The following is a 24,902-nucleotide window of genomic DNA, read 5'->3' as shown; positions in this document are numbered from 1 at the left end:
AATTAAAGTAATTTTTCAATATCATAGTGACATGCATTAATATTCAAGATTTGTTCTTTTAGTATTATATTATCCAAATTTTATGTGTAGTGTTTGATTTCATTTTATATATTAATACAATACCTTGCATGATACAAATATGCCAAATATACTATAAGGTGGTCATCATTTTAGGTTAATTACACACGAATACTCTGATTTTTATGTCTGCTTATAGCTAGAATAAACTCACTAGATTGTAAGTTTAGAGCTTCTAACTGCCTTGCAAGGGAAGAATATTTGCTCAGTGAGACTAGTAATATTGATTTGTAATTAATCATTTCAGTTAGTGACTCACCTATGGTAACAGTAGAACAAAATATCATATTTGCATAGTAGTATTAGGATTAATTCTATTTATCTCATATGCATTTAGAAAATTGCCTTGTCATTAGTGTATTGTGAGTATATATAAATAAGACAGTTATTAAAAGATTTATTTCCACTGGGAGTATGACCATTTAAAAACCTCCCAAAAGAATTCCGGTTGAGGAAATACTTTATTATGTAGTTTGAAACACCACCATTTGTAGCAAAGGAATACGATGCCTTGTTTTTCCTTAATTTCTGAAAACAATATAAATTTCAGTTAAAATTTTCATTTGAAAATGAAATATAAATTTCATTTTAAAATTTTCAAAAGGCAAGATAGAGACCTTCCTGCCCCCATGTTAATGCATGCACGTGTAGTACTCAAAGGATTTGACGTTATCCTCACTTTTAAGCTAAAGTGTCTACCAATTCTATTTGATATCTATCTGATCTTTTTGTTTAAGTGTTGTTAGTTGTTTTAAGTCACTATTTGGTATACATATAAAACACATAAAGAAATAGTAAGTAAACATGGAGGGTGCCTGATTACCTAGCACTTCACATTGGATGGAGATAATGCCATCCTTGTTTATGTATCTCTGGAGGAAATAAAGTGTAAATTTCAATGGCCTGGTTTCTATGTGTGTTCTTTGGTTCAGGATTGTATGTAACTAGTTGGTTTGAGCTCAAATGAAACCAAAACCAAAGAAATATAATTTGCAAAATCCGTACGCTGGGAAACTCAACAGAACAAATAACCCAATTTCCTGAACAAAAAATTACAAGGAAAAGAAGAAGATGGAGGGGGGAATGCTATCAATTAAGAGAGACATGAGAAACATATGAACTAATTTCAATTTATGGACCTTTTTAGAGTCCTGATTTAAACATATCGTTTTTTAAAAATACAATCAGGCAAAATGTGAACACTGGATATTCATTGATCTCTTAAATATTAAAGAATTATTAATTTTTCCTAGTGTGATAATACTATTGTGGTTCTTCCATTTTTAAAAGAGTTTATATTTTAGACCTATATTTAGAGCTATATATTGACATAGTTATGGATTAAATCATATGTTTTCTGTAATTTCCTTTGAAATAATCCAGGTGGTACTAAAGCATGTGAGGTAAAGATGAAAGAAGATTGACATGATTGGGTAATTGTTGAAGATGGGCAGTAGGTCTATGGGAGTTATTATATTCTACTCTTGACTTTAATGTATGTTTGAATTTTTTAAATAATTAAAAGTATGAGGGCAAAATAAAGGCATTTTTATAATCCAAAGCAGAGGTTACCACCAAATGACTCTCACTAAGGAAATTTCTAAATGATGTGCTTCGGAAAGAAGAAAAATAATCCCAGAAGGTGATCTGATATTCAAGAAGGAAGGATGATTACACTTAAGGTCTGTCAATTATACTTAGTAAAAAGTGGGGGAAAAGGGAGGGAGAAGCTCCAAAAGGAAAACATGTGATTTACACATTAACAATATAAAATAATAATAATGATATCTACTTTGTGGTGAAAAAAAATAGCAAAAACTGAAATAGATTAAAAATAGTATTATACTCAAGTGTAGGTGAGGAAGGGGAAGAACCAGAACTGTACTAAACGTTGGCAGTGTATCTACTATAGCCAAACATATGCATACCTTAATCCTCAGCAATTTCACTCTTAGATATATACCCTATAGAAAGTTATATGTTTGCCAGAAACATGTACTGGAGTATTTTTAGCAACACAATAATATCCCCAAACTGTAAAGTACCCAGATGGCCAATGGGTGAGTGGATAAATAAATTGGAGTATATTCACAAAATGAAATATTATGCAGTCTTGATCGTGAATGATCTACAACTAAACCTGGCAATATGGATGAATCACACACATAATGTTGAGAAAAATAAACCAAATACAAAGGAGCACATACTATATGGTGTAAGGGTATCTGAGGGGTCCTCCTGGGGTACTGGTAATGTCGTTTCTTGATATAACTAATGGGTAGTTAAATATTGTGTTGTTTGTAGAAATTCAGTGAGTTGTACACTAATGTGCAGTGTTCTGTAGGTATGTTATATTTCAATAAAATGCTTTAAAATGAGCATTTAAGCCAGTAGAGGACGATTGGAGTCAAAATATTCTAAGGACATTGTATACAGAGGGTGCCAAAAAATGTATACACACTTTAAGAAAAGAAAAAAAACTATTAAAATTGTAATATATATTGATAACAAAAGATGAATACAAGTCATGTGAATACATTCTTTTTGGCACCCCTGGTAGTCTTTGAATTAAATTTGAACTTCAAGGATAATGACTGAAAATAGAGGCTATAACTTCCAATCTGTAAAGGGAGAAAATAGAGTAAGAAAAAAACTGACCTTTAATTCAAAAGAAGGCAAGAAAAGAAAAATAGAAACAGAGAAATGGAGACACATACCTAGCACAAAATGGCTGAAAGAAATCAAATACATTTTATTTTACTTTTTTTTTTTTTTTTTTTTTTTTTTTCACTTTTTTTTTTTTAATTAATTTTATTGGGGTGACAATTGTTAGTAAATTTACATAGATTTCAGGTGTACAATTCTGTATTACATCGTCTATAAATCCCATTGTGTGTTCACCACCCAGAGTCAGTTCTCCTTCCATCACCATATATTTGATCCCCTTTACCCTCATCACCCACCCCCCACCCCCTTACCCTCTGGTAACCACTAAATTATTGTCTGTGTCTATGAGTTTTTGTTTCTCATTTGTTTGTCTTGTTCTTTTTGGTTTATATACCACATATCAGTGAAATCATAGGGTTCTCTGCTTTTTCTGTCTGACTTGTTTCACTTAGCATTATTCTCTCGAGATCCATCCATGTTGTCACAAATGTTCCTATATCATCTTTCCTTAACGCCGAATAGTATTCCATTGTGTATATGTACCACAACTTCTTTATCCATTCATCTATCGAAGGACATTTTGGTTGTTTCCATGTCTTGGCCACCGTAAACAAAGCTGCAATGAACATTGGCGTACACGTGTCTCTATAGAGAAATGCTTTTATATTTTTGGGGTAGATACCCAGGAGAGCGATTGCTGGGTCATATGGTAATTCTATTCGTAATTTCTTGAGGAACCTCCACACTGCCTTCCATAGCGGCTGCACCAGTCTGCATTCCCACCAACAGTGTATGAGAGTTCCTTTTTCTCCACAGCCTCTCCAACACTTGTTACTATTTGTTTTGTTGATGAAAGCCATTCTGACTGGGGTGAGGTGATATCTCATTGTGGTTTTCATTTGCATTTCTCTGATGATTAGCGATGTTGAGCATTTTTTCATATGTCTATTTGCCATTTGTATATCCTCTTTGGAGAAATGTCTCTTCAGGTCCTCTGTCCATTTTTCAATTGGGTTGTTTGTTTTTTTGTTGTTGAGTTTCATGAGTTCCTTGTATATTTTGGATATTAGCCCCTTATCAGAGGAACTGTTTGCGAAAATCTTCTCCCATTCAGTTGGTTGCCTCATTATTTTGTCAATAGTTTCTTTTGCTGTGCAGAAGCTTTTCAGTTTCATATAATCCCATTTGTTTATTTTAGTTTTTACTTCCATTGCCTTTAGAGCATTTTATGAGTTCTCCTTTTTTTTAAAAATTAAATTTATTGGGGTGACAATTGTTATTGAAATGAGAGATATAGGCAAGACCTTCTTTCTTTCCTGGAGTTTATGTTTTAGGGAGTGGGGGAGAAAAAGAGAGAGGGAGAAAGAGGGAGGAGAGTGAGAGAGAGAGAAAGGGAGGGAGGGAGGGAGAAAGGGAAGAAACAAGAGAAAGACGGAGGAAGAGAAGGAGGGAGGAGAGAGGGAGAAAGGAAACAAATAGGATAATTTCAGGTATTCAAAAGCACTGTGAAGAAGATAAAATCAGGTAATGGGATGGAGAGTGACTGGTGAATGGGCCACTTAAGACTGGGGAAGACTGAGGAGGAGAAATTTAAACTTTGTCTTAAAAGACAAGATTAGGAGGCAGTCATGCATTGCTGGCAAAGAGATCTGCTGGGGCAAAGAGACAGCCCAGAGCTCTGTACTGCATACAAAATAGGTGCTTTGCAGGTTCCTGTTGAATACATAAGGATGGCTGCCTGTTACCATTGCTTTTCAAGTTAAAATGTGATCACTCTTTCTTTAGGTAAAAAGGTTCATGATTTTTAAAAAAGAAATTCCTACCTGCCTGTCCGAGGGGCCCCAAGGCCTCCCCAGTTGTAGGTCAGACCCTGGCGCTGCCACAGCTCCAGCGCTGCCCACCTAACCCTTTGGTTCTAGCCCCTGGATGGCCACTCACCCCCACAGGCCCTGCTGCCTGCACTGGGGCTGGACTGGACAGACAGCACGGCCTCGTGGAGAGAGCCATTGCCCTGCCCAAAGAAGCTGACGTGGACAGGGACAGTTGGACCTCAGAGTTTGTTTTGGTATTTTGTACTGGGTCAGGACAAGCCTGTGCACTCTGGCCCAAAGGGCCCGAGACCTGGCAAGCAGGCCCCAGCGGTCATCCACCCTGGGCTTGAGCCAGCTCCCGGCACCCACCTGTACCCCCATCTGACCCATTGGGCAGCGTGCACTGAGTGTCACTTTGCTGCAGGGCATTTGTTTCTAGTAAAAGTTCCTGTGACTTAAAAAAAAAAAGAAAAAGAAAAAAAAATTTCTTCCCATACAAACAATGTAATTGATCATTTTAGATTTAACTTAATACCCACCTAGACAAGAGAAGGGAGAACTGCTAAGGCCACCAAATAGATCTGTCCAGCCAGCAGCCACTTCCATTGAATTTGTTAACCAAGCCATGTGGCCTTGCCAAGGTCCAGTCCAGCTGGACTCCTGGAGGCACAATCACAAACACAGGGCATTTTACTTCCTAGGAATAAGATGCTCTCTAGGCTAGAGGTTTCAGGCAACACAGCAGTATCCAGAGATTCCTTAAGAGGGTTGCTGCCAACACAGTATTTCAAGAGAATCACTACAATTCTCCTTTATCTCGTCCCTCTATGTCTCCATTTGTTAGTAGTTCAGCTCCCTCTCCTTTCCATCAGTTTGCCACAGGACTGAAATTCTAACACAGGCCATTTCTGCATTTAAGATATATTGTCTAGGGTCCCTGTTAAAAGGTTGTAGCCTAGGAAGGGGAACACGCTATTCCATTACTTCCTTTTTTAAATTTATTGGGGTGACAATTGTTAGTAAAATCACATAGATTTCAGGTGTACAATTCTGTATTACATCATCTATAAATCCCATTGTGTGTTCACCACCCAGAGTCAGTTCTCCTTCCATCACCATATATTTGATCCCCCTTACCCTCATCTCCCTCCCCCAATGCCCTTACCCTCTGGTAGCCACTAAACTATTGTCTGTGTCTATGAGTTTTTGTTTCTCATTTGTTTGTCTTGTTCTTTTGTTGTTTTTGGTTTATATACCACATATCAGTGAAATCATATGGTTCTCCAATGTTCATTGCAGCTTTGTTTACGGTGACCAAGACATGGAAACAACCAAAATGTCCTTCGATAGATGAATGGATAAAGAAGTTGTGGTATATATACACAATGGAATACTATTCGGGGTAAGAAAAGATGATATAGGAACATTTGTGACAACATGGATAGATCTTGAGAGTATGATGCTAAGCGAAATAAGTCAGAGAAAGCAGAGAACCATATGATTTCCATTACTTCCTTTTAACACAGTACTATAACCTGATTAGTCAAGTGATCCTAAGATTATACAACCTGGGCATGGGGCCAGGCTTCCCAGTAAGCTTTGTCAGAACAAGCAGCACCACATGTGCTCCGGCCTAGGTTCTGCCCTTCATTGTTAAGGGAGAACAGAAGAGTAATAAGTAAAAAAGCGTGAGATGAGCAATGTTTTTCTTTGACGCTACCATCCTCTTTTTCTATAGACATGTCTATGTTCTCATCATTCTTCCTTCCATCCCCAAGCAAACTTGCAATTGAGAGTTGCTTAGAAAAAGAAAAAAAGAAGAAAAAGCAGATCCTCATTCCCAGAGACTCTGATCCAGCAGGTCTAAGTGGGACCTTGGAATCTGTATTTTAACACTTTCCTCGAAGTGACTGATTCTTGTCTTCCTCAGATCTCACTGAGAATCACTGTTTTAATATTCAGTTGGGGATGTTGCAAATAATATGGATGACTTGGGGGGGTAACTGAGACTGGAGTTTTGCAGCTGAGTTTGTGTATTTGGGGTGAGGTTGCCACAGGGCCTGGGATCTGGATAAATCATCTACAACAAAATACACCAAACTGGGCACACGTTGGTCAGTGGAATGATTTCTAACAATTTAGCAACCATGTTTGAGGAAGAGCACTGGAAGTCATGTCAGGCAGGGGACTGGGAGGGAAGTGAGACAGAGTGGCTGCCACTAGCGTCCTACACATCTACAGAAGGGGGAGATGGGGAGAGGGGATGATTATCAATCCCACAGGGGTTTTCCTGTCTAGAAGTAAAGGGGCATAGGCACCAACCTGAGCAGGTGTAGCTGTTATACAGCAGAACAGACTAGAGGGGTGCTGAGGCAAGAGGGTGGGGTCTTCCGTAGAGCTAAGAAAGGGCAGGACTAGAGCAGGCACCTATGACCCTCTCGTTCCAAAGCCCACACTTTGAATCTCTAACAGTCTTTGCTTAAACTGTTGCCTCTTTCTGCCATCTCTGCCTGAGGAAATCCTGTTGTGGGGATAGAGCCAGGAGTGCAGTTTCCAGGCTCTCGGCCTCACGTGGAAAGGTTACTACCTGAGGGTAGTAAATGGCCATCAACTGTGATTGGATGGCCATCAGCTGTGGCTAGTTGGCCGTCAGCTGTAACCAGTGAGCAATTGGCCACTAATATAACTGTCGTGGCTACGCTACCAGCAAATGGGGGCTAGCAAGAAGATGGTGGCTGAGCCTGCAAGAGCGGATTGCCGTTAGCAGTGTGGATTGCAGCTAGCAAGTGAGGTTGGTTGGCAGAGACAAGTGGACGGCAGGTTGCGGACAGTGTGGCTCCTGCTTCCTGTGTCTCCAACCCAGCCGCCGGCGAGACTATAATGGTATGGCTCCGTGGGTGTTCCTTTTTTGCTTCACCATATCCTACTTATGTGGGGAGCAGGACCAGAGACCCCACATGACACACCGCATGACACCATATCTAACAGATGTCAGTCCTCCTGTTGCTATGAGATAGGGTGATATGGGAGAAGCAGGCCTCTGATGGGTCAGAGCAGTGAATTCGAATTTTAACCACACAGAAACCACATTTGGGAGGAGAGGTGTTAGGCAGAGGTGGGGTCACCCCACTGAACAGGAAAAGGGCCTTTTATGTCCAGAGACCAAGGGCAATAGGCCATTCTCTAACTGAGCATGTGCAGTTGGAAGAGCGTTACATGACCCAATGGCTGGGGAGGTGTGTGTAGAGGGAGGCGTGGCAAGAATTCCAGAAAGGCAAAATCATCTGAGAAACTTGATATAAAGGTAGACTGGTGGTAAACACTCTCAGATATTGTTGATTGATGCTTGCAATAGATCCGAGGAATCTGCCTTTTAAACAAGTGCCTCAAATATTTCTGATGCGGTGGCCTATGGAGCACTCTGAGAAACATGGTGTCACGCAGGGTGGCATGCGGGGTCTCTGTTCCCACTCCCCACATAAGAACGCAGGATGTGGCTAGGCCAAAAAGGAACGCCCATGGAGACATAGGTAGGGGAGTCATATCACTGTAGTCTCACTGGCAGCTGGGGTGGAGACACATGAAGCAGGAGCCACACTGTTCGCAACCCTCACTGTGCCACTTGCAGGCTCAGCCACCATCTTCTTGCTAGCCCCCATTTGCTGCTAGCGTAGCCACAGCAGTTATATTAATGGCCAATGACTCACTGGTTACAGCTGACGGCCATCCAATCACAGTTGATGGCCATTTACTACCTGAGCCAGCACCTTTCTATGTGAGGCCGAGAGCCTGGAAACTGCACTCCTGGCTCTGTCCCCACACATGGCTCAACGTAAGGGGATCTGGGTCACCTTGGCTGCATATCACCTGGGCAGTTTTAAAACTAACAATGGCCAAGCCCCACCCAAGACCAATAAAATTAGAATCGTTGGGGGAGTGAACCCAGGTAGCAGATTTTAGAATTCCCCAGGTGATGCCAATATGCAGCCCGGGCTGAGAACCAGTGATCTGAGCATCAGCAGTTTTTTTTCCCCCTGGGGCCAAGGAGACGTGGCGAGAATCTGAGAGGCTGAAAAGTACATAAAAAAGACAAGTATATTTCATTGTGATTTTGCATGTTAATACATCTCATGCTTTCAGGTTAATTTTTCTCAAGCAGTATTTTTTAATCCCTCTGCTACTTGAGGAACTCTGAGCAGAATTGAGCTCAATGCAAAAAAAATGCATTAGTTGGCAACAACGTATGCTCTCTGGACCCTGCGGTAACTGCAAAGATGATGATACTATTAATAGTAATGACACTATTTCTTGTGCTCTAAACTGTGAATAAAGTTCTCTAGTCATGTTTTCTCATTTATCTTCGCTGCAGCCCTCTGAGGTAAGAACTATTATTGTTCCCATTTTACAGATTGTCAGACAGGGTGGCATGCAGTGTCTCTGGTCCCGCTCCCCACATAAGAACACAGGATAATGGCAAGGCCAGAAAGGAACACCCATGGAGCCATAAATAGGGGAGTCATACCACTATATTCTTGCTGGCGGCATCCGCCTCTCTGCAATTCGCAATCCACAATCCGCCCTTGCTAGCCCCCATTTTTCTGCTAGCGTAGCCACAGCAGTTATATAAGTGGCCAATGGCTCACTGGTTACAGCTGACGGCCAACTAGCCACAGCTGATGGTCATCCAATCACAGTTGATGGCCATTTACTACCTGAGCCAGCACCATTCCACGTAAGGCTGAGAGCCTGGAAACTGCACTCCTGGCTCTCTCCCCACACAGGTACTCACACTGGAGCACAGAAAGCTTAAGCAATTAGTCCAGAACACACAGCTATAAGCTACAGAGCTGAAATTAGAGCGCTGGTGGTAAGATTCCTGAACTTCACTGTCCAGTGTGGTGGCCATTAACCACATGGGGTCATTGAGCACTTGAAATGTAGCTAGTCCAAATTGAGATGTGCTGTAAATTTTGAAAAGACCTGATTTGAAAGACTTAGTATAAAGGAATAAAAAGTATCTCAGTAATATTTTTATGTCATTACATGTTGAAATGCTAATATTTTTATGAGTTAAAATATATGATTACAATTAATTTTCTTTGTCTTTTTACTTTTTTTAATATGGCTACTTGAGCATTTAAAATCACTATGTGGATCACATTGTATTTTCATTGCACAGATCTGCTTCTGTGGCTGCATGCTAAACCATGACTTTTGCTTGAATCACAGATTAAGCAGATGGTTCGTAATGTCAAGGAGCTTACAATTTGAGTAGAAAGGATATAAGAAACAAGCATTTCTTTCTAAAACTGTAATATAATTAAGTGCTATGAAAGAGAAAGAGAGCCTGTCTAGTGTGTTATGTGGCAGGGGGGACATTTAAACTGGTCCTGAGAAAGATTAATAGTGAAGGTGGGGATACATGGGTTCATTTGGGAAAAGGCTAGTGGTCTAGTTTAGGGCATATGGTACAGCAAGGAGGATAGAAGATGAGGCTGAATAAATGTGGACCAATTCCTGGCAGGCCTTGACTACCAGGCCAAGAAGTTGGGACTTTTTGTTGTCCATTATAGGGAACCGTTGACAGGTTTCAAGCAGAAGTGCCATAAAATGACTTGTTTTTAGGAATGTTTGCTTTCCAGTTGTACGGAGGGTGGCTGTGGAGATGAAGTTGGAAACAGAGAAACTGGTGATTAGGAAGAATTAGGAGGCTGTGTGGATAATCCAGGGAGAGACAATGAGCACCTGAACTTGATTGTTGGCAGTAGGAATTAGGAAGGCATGGATTGATTTGGAGACTACTGCTGAAGCAGAATCACTAGATTTGATAGTAGGTTGGTGCAAGTCCCAAAGAATAAGTATGATTCAGTAAATGCAAACAGCAGTGTTCCCCAGTTTGGAGGAATAACAATGCAGGTCAAAGGGGTCAGGGGTTCCCAGGTTCTAGGCATAACATAACATAATTGGCTAACCTTAGAGTCCAGAGGCAAGTGAAAGCTGGTGGGAGGGATTGAGGGAGGAAGGAAGTTTTGAATCTCTGGGATTTGGGGAAGCCACTTCCCTCTTTGGCCTCAATTTTCCTATCTGAAAAGGGGAGATAAAGTCAGATGATCCTTAAATGTCTCTCCAAGACCAGTATTCATTCTAAGACCTGTGGTGACAGTAGAGGAGGTCAATAGGTCATACTAAATTACCTTAGGCACTAGCCCTATTTTGTTCTCAGCATTTGTTTCTATTAGCGGCTTTCCCTTCCACCTTGAGGTTGCAATCAACTGTCTCCAAAGAAAGTTTTCTATTGTAAAAATTTAGACACTAAATTTGATGAAAGGGAGGGGAAAGAAAGGGGAACTTGTTATATATTTAAAGATCATTTAAACATTTTGCTGCCCAAGAAGATACGATGACTAAGATACAAAGGAAAAAATATAACAACTACACAGTTATTGAACCAACAGTGATTAGTCTTAAAGATTTTAGCCCTTCTTATTGATTCTCAACAGCATAAATCTATAGATGATAATAGTGCTCAATTTTAATTACTGCAAGTGTCTCTTTTCAGGGCCTGTCAGATATTATGCTGCTCTTTCAACTGCACTTTGCATGTACAAAGCAAATTAGTGTCTCTAGAAAACAGTTGTGATTTTAGGCCAGTTTACCAGTGTATCTTTTCACTGCATACAATTGCTTTTGACTTAAATGATCTTCATTACTTATGTAGTGTAATGTAATGATCTATGGTTTTCTACATAGGTAGCTCTACTGGAAAAGAAATATGATCCCAACAGTAGGCACTTCGCTGTTAGACTCCTTCAGAGGCTGAGGAGAGAAGGTACAGGTCAGGAAGGTGGAGAAGCAGAAGCAAATATGATTTCAGCAGGGAGTAATCCACAGAATGTCTCTTCCTCTGGGAATTCCACATGTCTCGATACAGAGCCAGTCCTTATTCAAACCACCAGGTGGGCAGCCAGAGAAAAGGGAGGAAGCCTAGAGTAGAATGGTGTCATGGGAGGCAGGTGCAGAGAAAATTTGAAGGAGAGTATGTCTTTGTGGCCTAGGATGCTATAAACAGATCACCCTGCAGCTAGAGCACTTGGAGACAGGGTTATCATCCAGTGCCCTTACAGCAAAATTAGGTTACCATATTCGTGATGTCTTATAGCCCTTACTACAGTATTTACCTAATGGAGTCTAGGAACTACATGCATCAGTATCAGGGATTGGGGGAAAACTTTTTTTTGGGCGGGGGCAGGGGAACAAGACTTTATTGGGGAACAGTGTGTACTTCCAGGACTTTTTTCCAAGTCAAGTTGTCCCTTCAATCTTAGTTGTGGAGGGCGCAGCTCAGCTCCAGGTCCAGTTGCCGTTGTTAGTTGCAGGGGGCACAGCCCACCATCCCTTGTGGGAGTCGAACCGGCAACTTGTGGTTGAGAGGATGCGCTCCAACCAACTGATCCATCTAGGAGGCAGCTCAGCTCAAGGTGCCATATTCAATCTTAGTTTCAGGGGGCGGAGCCCACCATCCCTTCCAGGACTCAAAGAGTTGAACCGGCAACCTTGTGGTTGAGAGCCCACTGACCCATGTGGGAATCGAACCGGCAGCCTTCAGAGTTAGGAGCATGGAGCTCCAACCGCCTGAGCCGCCGGGCTGGCCCATAGGGGAAAACTTTTTTGAAAAAAGGGATTCCTTGACTCCCGGGCCCCACTCCAGATCTACTGAATTAGAATTTTTGGAGGTGGAGCTTAGGAATATGCATTTTAATAATCTTCCAGGTAATTTGATACATACCAAAGTTTGAGAACTATTGCCTCACTAGAGCAGAAATTCTTGAAGTGTATATCATGTCGTGCTGTAGTGCTTGGCACAGTGATAGTGAATTATTGCAGAGCAAACATTGTAATAATCGGCTTTTACATTACTTGCCCAAAGCTAAGTTTTCTTTTCCTTCTTTGTTAGTTCTTCAATGCTAACAAAGTCAACAAAAGTTTGCTGCCACCAATCCAATGACAATAGTAGTCCCCAATCTGGGGTGTTGTAAAAAGACAAACTATTTAGATGAACAGTTTGCAAACTGGGGAAAATGTAGCCTCTGGAGGAAGAAACTGAACATACACTCTCCCAAGACAAAAGGGAGGCAGTTTATATAAAGTGCCCACCCTGGTCCCTGATTGGTCCGTTTTTATGCTAATGAAGAATCCAGATTTGCACACTTTGCACTGTTCTGATTGTTCAGGAATCACATGTCCTGATTGGTCATTATGGAGCTGCTCTTTGTTCAGTAAAGATGCAAATGAGGATATAGTTGCACAACTATGATTGGATGGGGCAAGTCTCCACCTATTGGTCAAAATATGATTCCAGGAACTCCTTTATAAGGGTTGGCTCAGATGGCAGGAATGCACTGCAGAGATTTGGCAGCTGAGTCTGTGGCTTTTCCCAAATATGCAGTGTGCATGAGAGGTCCCTGTCAGCAACAGCTGCTAGACACTGATTATGAATTTGAGCCCAGTTAACCACAAGGAGTCCTTGGCTGGTGTGTTCCTTCTCAGAGTTAACAATACCTAAGAACAATATCAGAATGATAGACTGAGAATACTGGGCACAGGTGGAGAATGTTACCTCTTTCACAGAGAAAATTGAGATGACAACTTTTACTCTCAACTTTCTCCTTGCCTTGTTCTGATTTGAAAGTGGAAGTCATTCAGTCTATTACCATTATAATGTTACCTGTGGAGTTTTCATAGTTTTCCTTTAACAGGTTAAGGAAAATTCTGTCTATTCCTGGATTGCTAAGAGTTTTTTCTTGTTTTTTAAGTCAGGAATGGAGGTTGGATTTTGTCAAATGCTTTTTCTGCATTTATTGAAATGATGACATGGTTTTCATCTAGTGTGTTGATATGATAATTACAATGATTTTTGAATGGTTAAACTTTATTTCAACAATTGATGGAAGAACCCAAAAGTTTGCACTGAATATTCTCAACCAATGATAATGACCTAGCTCTGGTCCTAACTTGTTTGCTGAGGTTATCTCAAAAGTTGAAGATTTTAAAATTTATTTTGTAGTTGTTGCTGATTTTCTTATTTTTTGTACTGATAGAAACTGAAAATCTAACATGATTTGGGGAAGTTTAAAAACAAATGCTCTGGGGAACTGTTTGCTATATATCTTGAATATGTGTCTATTGTATTTCCATTTTGTTAACTTATGTCCATTTTCTCTTCGACCCAGCTTTATTTGTCTGTGCTACAGTAGGCAGGTGATCTTCAGACCAAAAGAAATGATCTCTCAGTAAATTACTCTTAACTCCATTATTGAATTCTAAGTACCATCCCCATTTACCATCGGAGTATATAGGGAAATAACATTGCAATTTATTTATTTGCTTTATCCTGTGTTTGTAGGTGACATCTAGCTCTTCTTAGCCAAGGAAGTGATAAAGTGTTAGACATACCAGATTGGCTGCTCTTGGAAAGTTTACTTTGATTATGTAGTAAGTGTCATGCTGTACAGTAGTTGATGTCAGTTTGCTCACTCTATTGAATGGCTCTTTGTTTTCATGGTTGATTTGGCCTTAATTTTAAGCTATTGAATAAAGCTAACAGTGGAGAGGATTTTACAGTAGCTCCTCCCACTGAAAAAGACTCCAATGGTGAACTTTTTAAAAAATTACCTGGCTTGCTGACTTATTATTTTCCTCCCTTTCCTCAGGCTTCCTGTTTACTCAATGCATGTGCCAAAGGGAGGATATCTGGCAATGACTTGCTATGAATACCCAGCATTATCTGATAAAGAAAATCACTTTCAAATTCTTTAATTGTTTTGTATTTTTCTGGATTGGTGGAAACACCCCAAACACTTAGTAGTAAAGAGCAAAGGAGGAAAATGTATTCCAGTTTTCTTATCCAGGATTTTTTTTTCTTTTTGGTAGGATAGGAGTCGTAAGTCATAAGGGTAGATGGGCAGAAGGAAGACATAATTAAGTACTAATAGTGATAAGATTATGGAAAGTAGATAGATTACTATTGTATATTCAGATTACTTAAAATTATTATACAATTAATTTTATTCTTCAGGTACTTCTTAGAAGGAAACACTAGTAGTATAGTAATAAGTGTGGAATGAGATATTTCAAAAGGTACCCAGGGAACTGTCAGAGGTGTCCCTAAGGGTAGAGGATATGTTCTTATTTTATTTTGGGAGGCAGAGGGGAGATAGGAGGCAAAGAATTGCTATCATCAGTTCTATGCAGATGTTGCCATCTATAATTAGTAATGTCACCTGTTTTCCTTCCCTCCAGTATCAGTCAAGTATTGCTGAGTAACAACCAAGCACAAAATCTCAGTGGAATACAATAAGTATATATTTCTCATATGTTAATTAGGGATTGTCTGATCTAGGCAGCTGGGTTGGGAGGCTATGCTTCAAGCTCTGGGTCTGACTGGGGTTGGCTCATTGTGGATGGTTGGCTCCAGTTGTTTTCATTTTGGGGCTCAGGATGAAAGTACACTGGCTACCCAGGGCAAGCTGTTCTCCTGGCCATGGGAGAGGCACAAGAGTTAAGTGGAGAAAGGATCTGAATCGGCATTTCTCTAAAAATGATATACAAATCCTCAATAAGGACATGAAAAGTTGCTCTATATCATTATTCATTGGGGAAATGAAAATCAAAACCACAATGAGATAACACCTCACACATGTTAGGAAGGCTACAGTCAGAAAATGCCAGTGAGGAAGTGCAGAATGGTACACTGCTGGTGGGAATGTAAGATGATGCAGCCACTTTACAAAACAGTTCAGCAGTTCCTCAAATCGTTAAACCGAGAATCACCATATGACCCAGAAATTCTACTCCTAGATATATACCCAAGAGACTTGAAAACATATATCCACACAAAATCTTGTACACACATGTTCATAGCAGCATTATTCATTATAGCCATGGAAATATGCAATCAACCCAAATTTCTATCGACTGACGAGTGGATAAATAAAATCTAGTATATCCACATATTATAATATTATTTAGCTGTAAAAAGAAATGAAGTACTAGTTCACACTACAACATGGATGAACCTCTGCTAAGTGTAACAAGCCTGTCACAAAGGACCACATATTGTGTGATTGCACTTATGTGAAATGTCCAGAATAAGCAAATCTGTAGAGACAGAAAGTAGACTAACTGTGGCCAGGGTCTGGGAAAGTCAGATGGAGAGAATGGGGAGTGACTGCTGATGGATATAGGGCTTATTTTTGAGGTGTTGAAAATGGTCTAAAATTCATTATAATGATTACTGCACAAGTGTGTTTTACTAAACACCATAGCATTAATTAAACTATTTATGTGGATGAATTGTATGATATGTGAATTATATCTCAAAAAAAGGGGAGAGAGAGAGAGAAAGAGAGAGAGAGAGAGAGAGAGAAACAAGCATTGCCTTTTAAAGCCTAGGCCGGAACTGGCACGCTGTAACTTCTGTCTGTATTCTGTTGGCCGGAATATAGCAAGTCACATGGCTGAGCCTAAAGTCAAGGGGTGGGAAAGTACACTTCGCCTTTACCAGGAGGAACTGCATAATCATGCAAAGGACATAATAATGGCAAAGGACAAGGATGCAAGGTGGAATAGATAATTTGTGTCAATAATTTAATCTACCATACCTATCTAACCTTTCCTCATTTTCTTCTCATTCACATTTATTCATATTCTAGGGTAATTCAAAGGTCTTAGAACCACTGGCTATTACTGTTACTGTGTTGTGGTATTCAGTGCAGATACCTGAAAACAATACTTAGATCTAACTTTACATCTTTTTTCTTTCCTTCTAAAGACTGCATAAAGATCTGCGCTTTAAAATTTTTTATTTGGACATTATTTTCCCATATGTGGATTTTCTCTGCAACATCTGGTTAAAATGGGCTAAAATTTTTATTTTAAAAAGGATCATATTCTCAAGACACATCCTCCAGTACAATACCAATTTTCAAGAAATGAAAGCAGGTGGAAGTTACCTGCTATACAATATTTAGGACAACTTAGTTGACTCCAGTATTTCTCACTATAATATTTCAGCTGGGACTTTCATCTGATACTACAAAAAAAGAATGTAAATACCCTTGCCGGACAGTAAGAGTGGATTTCAGGGCAGCACAAATTCTTTGGTTGCAGTGACATTTTAGTGAAAATGATTATTTTTTAAAAAGTAAGTGTATGAGACTTAAAATCTGGTGAGAGTTTATTATTACTTTATAAAACATGTATACCTTGTTTTTGTCATAGTAAGCTATTGTCCAAACATTAGATGAGAACAGCTCACACTACTTAATCTGTATTTCTTTCTACAATATTATGAGGAACCCCAGTAAGAAAGAAAAGAAGCTTCAGAAATAACAGGTAATAAAGATCAACTCTGAATCTGGTAATATGTTCCAGGCTTTTTTTTTTTTTTTTTTTTTTTCCGAAGGTCAAGTATGTTTTTCTCTTTTTTTTTTTATTAGTTTCAGGTGTACAAGACAAGGTAATACTTAGACATTTATCATTTATATCCCTCACACTGTGAACCCCCCTCGCCCCCTCCATTATCCCTCCGACCTCACACCGAGCCATCACATTATATATATAAAATTATAGTTGGCATTCATTAATGTTTAGCTTCTGGTGTACAATTCCATGGTCAGGCATCCACAGTATCCCTGAGGTGGTCTCCCAAATAGGACGCATGTCCATCGGATACCCAACAAAATCTTTACAACATTATTGAATAAGTTCCCCAAATTAATTTTCAGAAAACCCTGAGGCCATCTTGTGGTATGTTCCAGGCTTTTGAAATGTGCATATCTTCTGATCCAGTAATTCTAGAAATTTATCCTAATGAAAGGCATAAATACATACCATTTCCTCCCGAAAATAAGACCTAGCCAGATAATCAGCTCTAATACGTCTTTTGGAGCAAAAATTAATATAAGACCCGGTATTATGTTACATTGTATTGTATTGTATTGTATTGTATTGTATTGTGTTTGTATTGTATTGTATTATATTATAGACCGGGTCTTATAGTAAAATCAGACTGGGTCTTATATTAATTTTTGCTCCAAAAGACGCATTAGAGCTGATTGTCTGGCTAGGTCCTATTTTAGGGGAAATACGATATGTATTAAGTTAAATAATATGAAAATGCCAATATTTTACCATTTTTGATCTACAACAATGGTAATTATATATGGTTCAATGTAATATAAAGATATTCATCATGGTGTTAATTGCAGATAACTGAAATGTCCAACAATAGGATATTGGTTAAATTATGGCAACCCATATACTAGGATTCTATGAAGCTACTAAAATTATAATGATTTAAATGTATTTTTATATACATATGTATGTATTATTATATATACATGTGTATATATATAATTTTAAATAAACATTAGATCATATAAGTTCTGTTTTGTAATATGATTTTCCTTTAATAATATATCATGAACATATTCAGTGACAATAAAAATACATTTAAATCATTATAATTTTAGTGGCTTCATACACACACACACACACACACACACACACACACACACACACGGTTGGACAATTAAGTTCATGAACTCAGAAAAAGTGCTACATACCTCATTGCTGAATATCACTACAGTCACCTTCAAAGTACTCCCCTTAGGAAGCTATGCACTGATGCCAATGCCTAGTCCACCCTTCAAAGCAATTTTGGAACTCTTTTTCTGGAATGGACATCAGAGCTGTTATCGTATTACCCTTGATGTCCTGAATGTCATCAAAATGTCTTCTTTTCAATATTTCCTTTATCTTCAGAAGTAAGTCTTTGGGGGCCAGATCAGGGAGTAAGGAGGGTGTTCCAATACAGTTATTTGTTTATTGACTAAAAACTCCCTCACAGACAGTGCCGTGTGAGCTGGTGCATTGTTGTGATGCAAGAGCCATGAATTGTTGGTGTAACTTTTTTATGCAGCCTTTTCAGCACTTCCAAATAGTAAACTTGGTTAACTGTCCAGTTGGTACAAATTCATAATGAATAATCCCTCTGATATAAAAAAAAGTTAGCAACATTGTTGCAACAAATTCACAAACTTAATTGTCAGATCTCATATATAAAAAGGCTGCAATACTCATAGTCATTATCTCTTGATTGTATCTGATTTTTACAGTCTACATTGGGGTTATTTGTATTTTTAAACTTTTGGCAGTGGAATATAATTTTAAGTTATGTCAAAATCAATTCTGTAAGGAAATAATAAGTCATGATTAGCTGTTGTAGGAAAAGACATAAACAATTTTGGAATCTATTTGGCTGAACTCAGCATTAGTTTAAAGCATCACGCACAATAAAAAACTTGCATTTAGGAAACCCTGTTTCCAGCTTGTAGTACTTAAAACAAGTTAGATGGTGCACATAGAGATTTTACAAAGTATCCTGAGTTACTTTATTTAAGCAGGTGAAAATATATTGGCCATTATTTTTACAACAACTGTTGTATTATAGTGTAAAGATTAGAGAGCAATTCATTCATAGTGTATTCCATTTTGGGGGAAATATTGCATAATATAATTGATCCAGTAAATAACCTAACACCTTCTGAACACAGCCTCTCCATTCTCCACTTATAACCTGTATACTAACTCACACTCATGCACTTCCCCCTTATTTAAAGAGAACAACCAACTGTTGTTATCAAGAACTATTATATTTTTGTATTCAAATCGGTTCATACATTTGGGACTGAATGGGCAAGGCTTTTTTTTTTTAACTGGATTTAATATTATGTTGGATAATCTCATAATAGAAATAATATTTTGAAACATATTAATTAGCCTTTGCCTTATGTATCAATTCCAAAAGAGAAATACTTATTAACTTACTTGAATATTGATCTTAAAATATTTTTTATCTAAATTTGACTTGTGAAATTCAAGAAGACCCGAAAAATCCAAAATGGATTCATTATTATCATTAATGGCATGTAACAAATTTTTAATCATAGAGAAAAGGTTTATTTGTCAACATAAATAGGAAATAAATGAGTTTGCTAATCCTTCCAATATAATCAGCATTCCTCATAGTATTGGTTTTAAGTGCATGTATCTGTGTGTATATGCATCTGTATGTTTATATGTGTGTATATATATATATATATACATTTAGATCTACATCAATTTATCTGCCTGTATGTCTGTATACATGTGTATACATGTGTATGATTGCATGTAGATGTGTGTTCACGCATGTGTATTTATATACATATGATTATCTTATGTTTATGTGTATATGTTATGTACATATCATATCAGTCCAAGGTGGAGAATACCTCCTTAGGGCCATTGAAAACCAATTGAAATGTCCATATACTTGGAGAGAGCCATTTAGTAATGGAAACATAAAGTTACTTCTGATTTTTGATAAGCAGAATAAATAAAATAATGAGCCCATTATAGTTATAGTGTGAGGCATTTAAGCTTTATGAAGTTGCTTTGATCACCTTGCTAGACAGAGAAAGGTAGAATTAGTTCCTGTTTAGGCTGAAGTGTGTTTATTCTTCCTCACATTAGAAATACTAGCTCTAATAGATTTAGAGGCCCTAAGTGTTTTCCATCTTCATTTGGGCAAAACCAAGCTAGCTATTTGCAGATGGTCATGTCCTTTACAAATGGACAGGTTGATTTCATGTATTAAGGCTGCAACATAAGCATGAATAAAAACAATAACCTGATGCTCAGTAGGTACATGTTAGCTGGATATCTGCCAGTACCAACAAGAGATTGCCAAAAAGGAAGGCCACAAGTGACTCTCCAGAAGCCTAGTGCTAACAGGAATCTGGGGATGTTGTACTGCATGTTTGTATGGCTCTGAGTGAGACCACATGCCTTCTAAGTTAATTTCCTCTGCCAGCTTCTTTCATTGAAAGTGGTTGGGCAGGGCCTTGGAGGAAGGCCCTTACTTTTATCATAGGCATTGACTTACTACAGGAGTCAACAATTACTCCATTTAAGGAACATTACTATCTCGAAAGAAACTAGAAAATAGGAGAGAGTTTTTCAAACCTAGACTCCTGACCCTTAGGTGAACTTAATACGATTAGGCTAATACTTGGAGACAGTCAAGTTCTGTGCTAAAGGGTGCCATCTTTGAAAGGAAGGAGAGTTAGTGGTTCTCTTGTGCTTGACTGGTCTGGAGACCTGTGAGGACAGAGAGTGTCTCTTGTGGGAGGAGCCCTCTAGGCCTCCCTTGATAAGATTTGCTGGCCACATGTGTTCTGATCTGAGCCTTTCCTCTCTGAGCTACTCTGCTCTGAGGTATTCAGCTCTGAGCTATTCCTCTGAGCTACTCTGAGGTGCTCTGCGTCAAGGTGCTCTGCTCTGAGGTGTTCCGCTCTGCTCGGAGGTGCTCTGCTCTGCCCCAGGGAGACATCTTCAATGTTTCAGCTCCAGCCGGGGAATCACTCTTCAATTTTTGGTGGAAAAGTGCTCATGTCTAGCCAGAGGGGAGCTGACTTATACAGATAGATGTCCTGGCTGCTGTTCCCAGATTGGTCCATCCTCATGCAAATGAGGACTCAAATCCTTGCAGTTTCATTGCTCCAAAAAGAACTGTCCTGATTGGTCAGAATGGGGCCACTCTGATTGGTCAGTGGAGATGCTAATGAGGATATAGCTGCACAGCTCCAATTAGATGGGGGAAAGTCACAGTCCTATTGGTTGAAATATGATTCCAGGAACTCCTTTATAAGGGTTGGCTCAGCTGGCAGGAACACAGTGCAGGCAGGCAGTTCAGGGCAGGCGGCAAGGGGTATAGTGCAGCCTTCTCCCTGAAGAATGGCTTGTGTGAGAGGTCCCTGTTTAGCAACACCTGCTAGGTTCTATTTAGAAGTTTGAGCCCAGTTAGCCACCAGAAACCCTTCTCCGCATGTACATTCATTATCAGGGTCAACACTTCCAATAACATTCTTTAGCAATTCTGATGGCACTTGCCTAATATCCTGCTGGCAGCCTACTACTGGTGGGCAGGGATTATGTCTGCATTGTGCCTCTAGCCTCCGTAGTGTCCAGGACTCACTGGACCATTTTGGGTTTGACAAGACTCTGCATGACCTTGTTCTTAACTGCTACCTTAGCCATATCTTTATCCACTCTCCTGTCTATGGCTACACTGGATTTCTGTCAAGTTTTTCAAAAATGCCAAGTGTTTGTAGTCATGGGAGAAGGAGTGAATGAGGGGGAGTGGAGGTCTCAGAACAGACCCACCTGCTCCTTCTATCACCATGACTAGAAAACACACACTAACTACCTGCCCTGTGAGCCATCAATCAAGAGTGACTACTTTGGTTTTCAAGGATAACACAATACCTACTCTTCCCCTAGGGTGCTGTGCCCTCCCCAGCCTATTCCCTTGCCCTCTGGGGCATAATGTTTCCTAAGCGTCTCCCAAGCGTCTCCCATTGTTATCATTGAGAAGAGCAACAAAGTGTGCCAGAAAGAAGGGTCAAGTCAGGTGGGACCTAAAACTTGATTTGTTATTGTGAGGGCTCTTGTCTTGGAACCTCTTGATGTCTTGGTCCTCAGTGGTCAGGAATTTGAGATCAGAACTAGGTAATAAGAGTAAAGAATAAAGTCAGAGAAACACAGGTAGGGATGGAAGGTGGAGAACAAAGCACATATGTGAACAGGACTTGTAATGAAGATGATAAGGGCAGAATGATGGCATTCTAATTTTGTTGATTTTGGAAGGACTTTCCATTGTTTTACACTGATTCCAAATTGTGAAATTTGCCTCAAAGTAGCCTTTTAGGCAGAGATTGCAAATTGGCAGTTGTAGGCTGAATCTGGTCCTCAAACTTGTTTCAGTTGGCTAGCACAGTGTTGATAAAACATATTTGAATTGGTTGCCAACATTTAAGGACTGGAAGATTTCATATAATTTTTTTTTGGTTTCTCTTAAAAAACTGGAAAATCTGGCACCCCAGACCCACATTCCCATCCAGCATCCGTCAGCTGGAGCTAAGTACAGCCGTCCCCTTGGGATGAGACATACAGTAGTCCTCCCTTATCTGTGGGGGATATGTTCCAAGACTCCCAGTGGATGCCTAAAATGGCAGATAGTATTGAACCCTCTATATATCATTACTTTTTCTATACATACATACCTTTTCACTTAAAGGAACCACTTTATGGCTTCTCTTTGTCATACCTGAATTGCCAGCATCACTGCTCTTGTGCTTTGGGACCATTAGTAAGTAAAATAAGGGTGACTTTAACACAAGCACTGTGATACCACACTAGTTGATCTGACAAATGAGATAACTACTTAGTGACTAGTGGGTGAGGAGCATATACAGTGTGGAGATGCTGGACAAAGGGATGATTCATAGCCCAGGTGGGTCAGAGTGAAAATAACTTGAGATTTCATCATGCTGCTCAGAATGGCGTACAATTTAAAACTTATGAATTGTTTATTTCTGGAATTTTTCATTTAATATTTTCAGACTACAGGTGACTGTGGATAACTGAAACCATGGAAAGCGAAACTGAGGATAAGGGGCGGGGCTATTGTATTCTTTCCCGGTTCTCTACAGTCCCCATCCAGTTTGCTTCATTTATTCAACATTTATATACCTATAGAAGTGATCACCATAAATCTAGCAACCATCTGACACCATACCATGCTATCACAATATTATTGACTATATTCCCCATGCTGTACGTTACATCCCCATGACTTGTTTTATACCTGGAAATTTGTACCTCTTATTTCCCTTCACCTTACTCCCCTTTTAATTTTTCAATTACAGTTAACATTCAATATTATTTTATATTAATTTCAGGTGTACAGCATAGTGGTTAGACATTTGTATAATTTAAGAAACGATCCCCCTGATGAGTCTAATACTCCCCTGGCACTATGCATAGCTATTATCATACTATGACTATATTCCCTATGCTTTACTTGACATCCAAAAGACTATTTTGTAAAAACCAATTTGTATTTCATAATCCCTTCACCATTTTTACCCTGTCCCCCAAACCTCCTCCCATTCATCACCCTGTAAATCTAGTACCCATCTGCCTCCATACATAGTTATTACATTGTTATTAAATATATTCCTTATGTTATACCCTACACCCCCCTGATTACGTTGTGACAACCAATTTGTACTTTTTAATCCCTTCTCATTTTTCACCCACTCCCTCCATTCCCTTCCTGTCTGGCAACCATCAAAATGTTCTCTGTATCTATGAGTGTTTCTGTTTTGCTTGTTTGTTTATTTTGTTACTTATATTCCACATATAAGTGAAATCACATTGCATCTGCCTTTCACTGTCTGACGTACTCCACTCAGCACAATACTGTCCAGGTCCATTCATGCTGCCACAAATGGAAAGAACCCGTTCCCTGGCCAAGCAATATTCCATTGTGTGTGTGTGTGTGTGTGTGTGTGTGTGTGTGTGTGTGTGTGTGTGTGTATATATATATATATATATATATATATATATATATCACTTACTCTTTATCCATTTATCCATTGATGGACACTCAGGCTGCCTCCACATCTCAGCTATTGTAAATAATGCTGCAATGAATATATAGATGCACATGGCCCCTTGAAGTAGCATTTTGGGTTTTCTTCAGATAAATATCCAGAAGTGGGATTACTAGGTCCTTCTTTGTCTCTTGATCTTTTTTTTCCCCCATCTTAAAGAAGTCCCTCTAACATTCCTTGTAATACTGGTTTGGTGGTGATGAACTCCTTTAGTTTTTTCTTGTCTGGGAAGCTTTTTATCTGGCCTTTGATTTTAAATGACAGCCTTGCTGGCTACAGTAGTCTTGGTTGTAGATCCCTGCTTTTCATCACTTTAAATCTTACCTGCCAATCCCTTCTGCTCTGCAAAGTTTCTGTTGAGAAATCTATTGCCAGTCTTATGGGAGCTCCCTTATGAGTTAATAGTTGCCTTTCTCTTGCTGCTTTTAGGTTTCTCTCTTTGTCTCTAACCTTTGCCATTTTAATTAGTGTGTCTTGGTGTGGGCCTGTTTGGGTTCATCTTGTTTGGGACTCTCTTTGCTTCCTGGGTTTATATGTCTATTTCCTTCACCAAGTTAGGAAAGTTTTCAGTCATTATTTCTTCGAATAGGTTCTCAATCTCTTGCTTTCTCTCTTCTCCTTCTGGTAGGCCTATTATGCAAATGTTGTTATGCTTGATGTTGTCCCAGATGTCTCTTAAACTATCCTCAATTGTTCTGATTGGGAGTTTTCTGCTACCTTGACTTCCAAATCACTTATTCGGTGCTTTGTTTCATGTAGTCTGCTAGTGATTCCTTCTAGTGCA

Source organism: Rhinolophus hipposideros, assembly GCF_964194185.1.
Source record: "Rhinolophus hipposideros genome assembly, chromosome: X".
Taxonomy (NCBI): Eukaryota; Metazoa; Chordata; class Mammalia; order Chiroptera; family Rhinolophidae; genus Rhinolophus; species Rhinolophus hipposideros.
Note: the sequence above shows the minus strand (reverse complement) of the source record.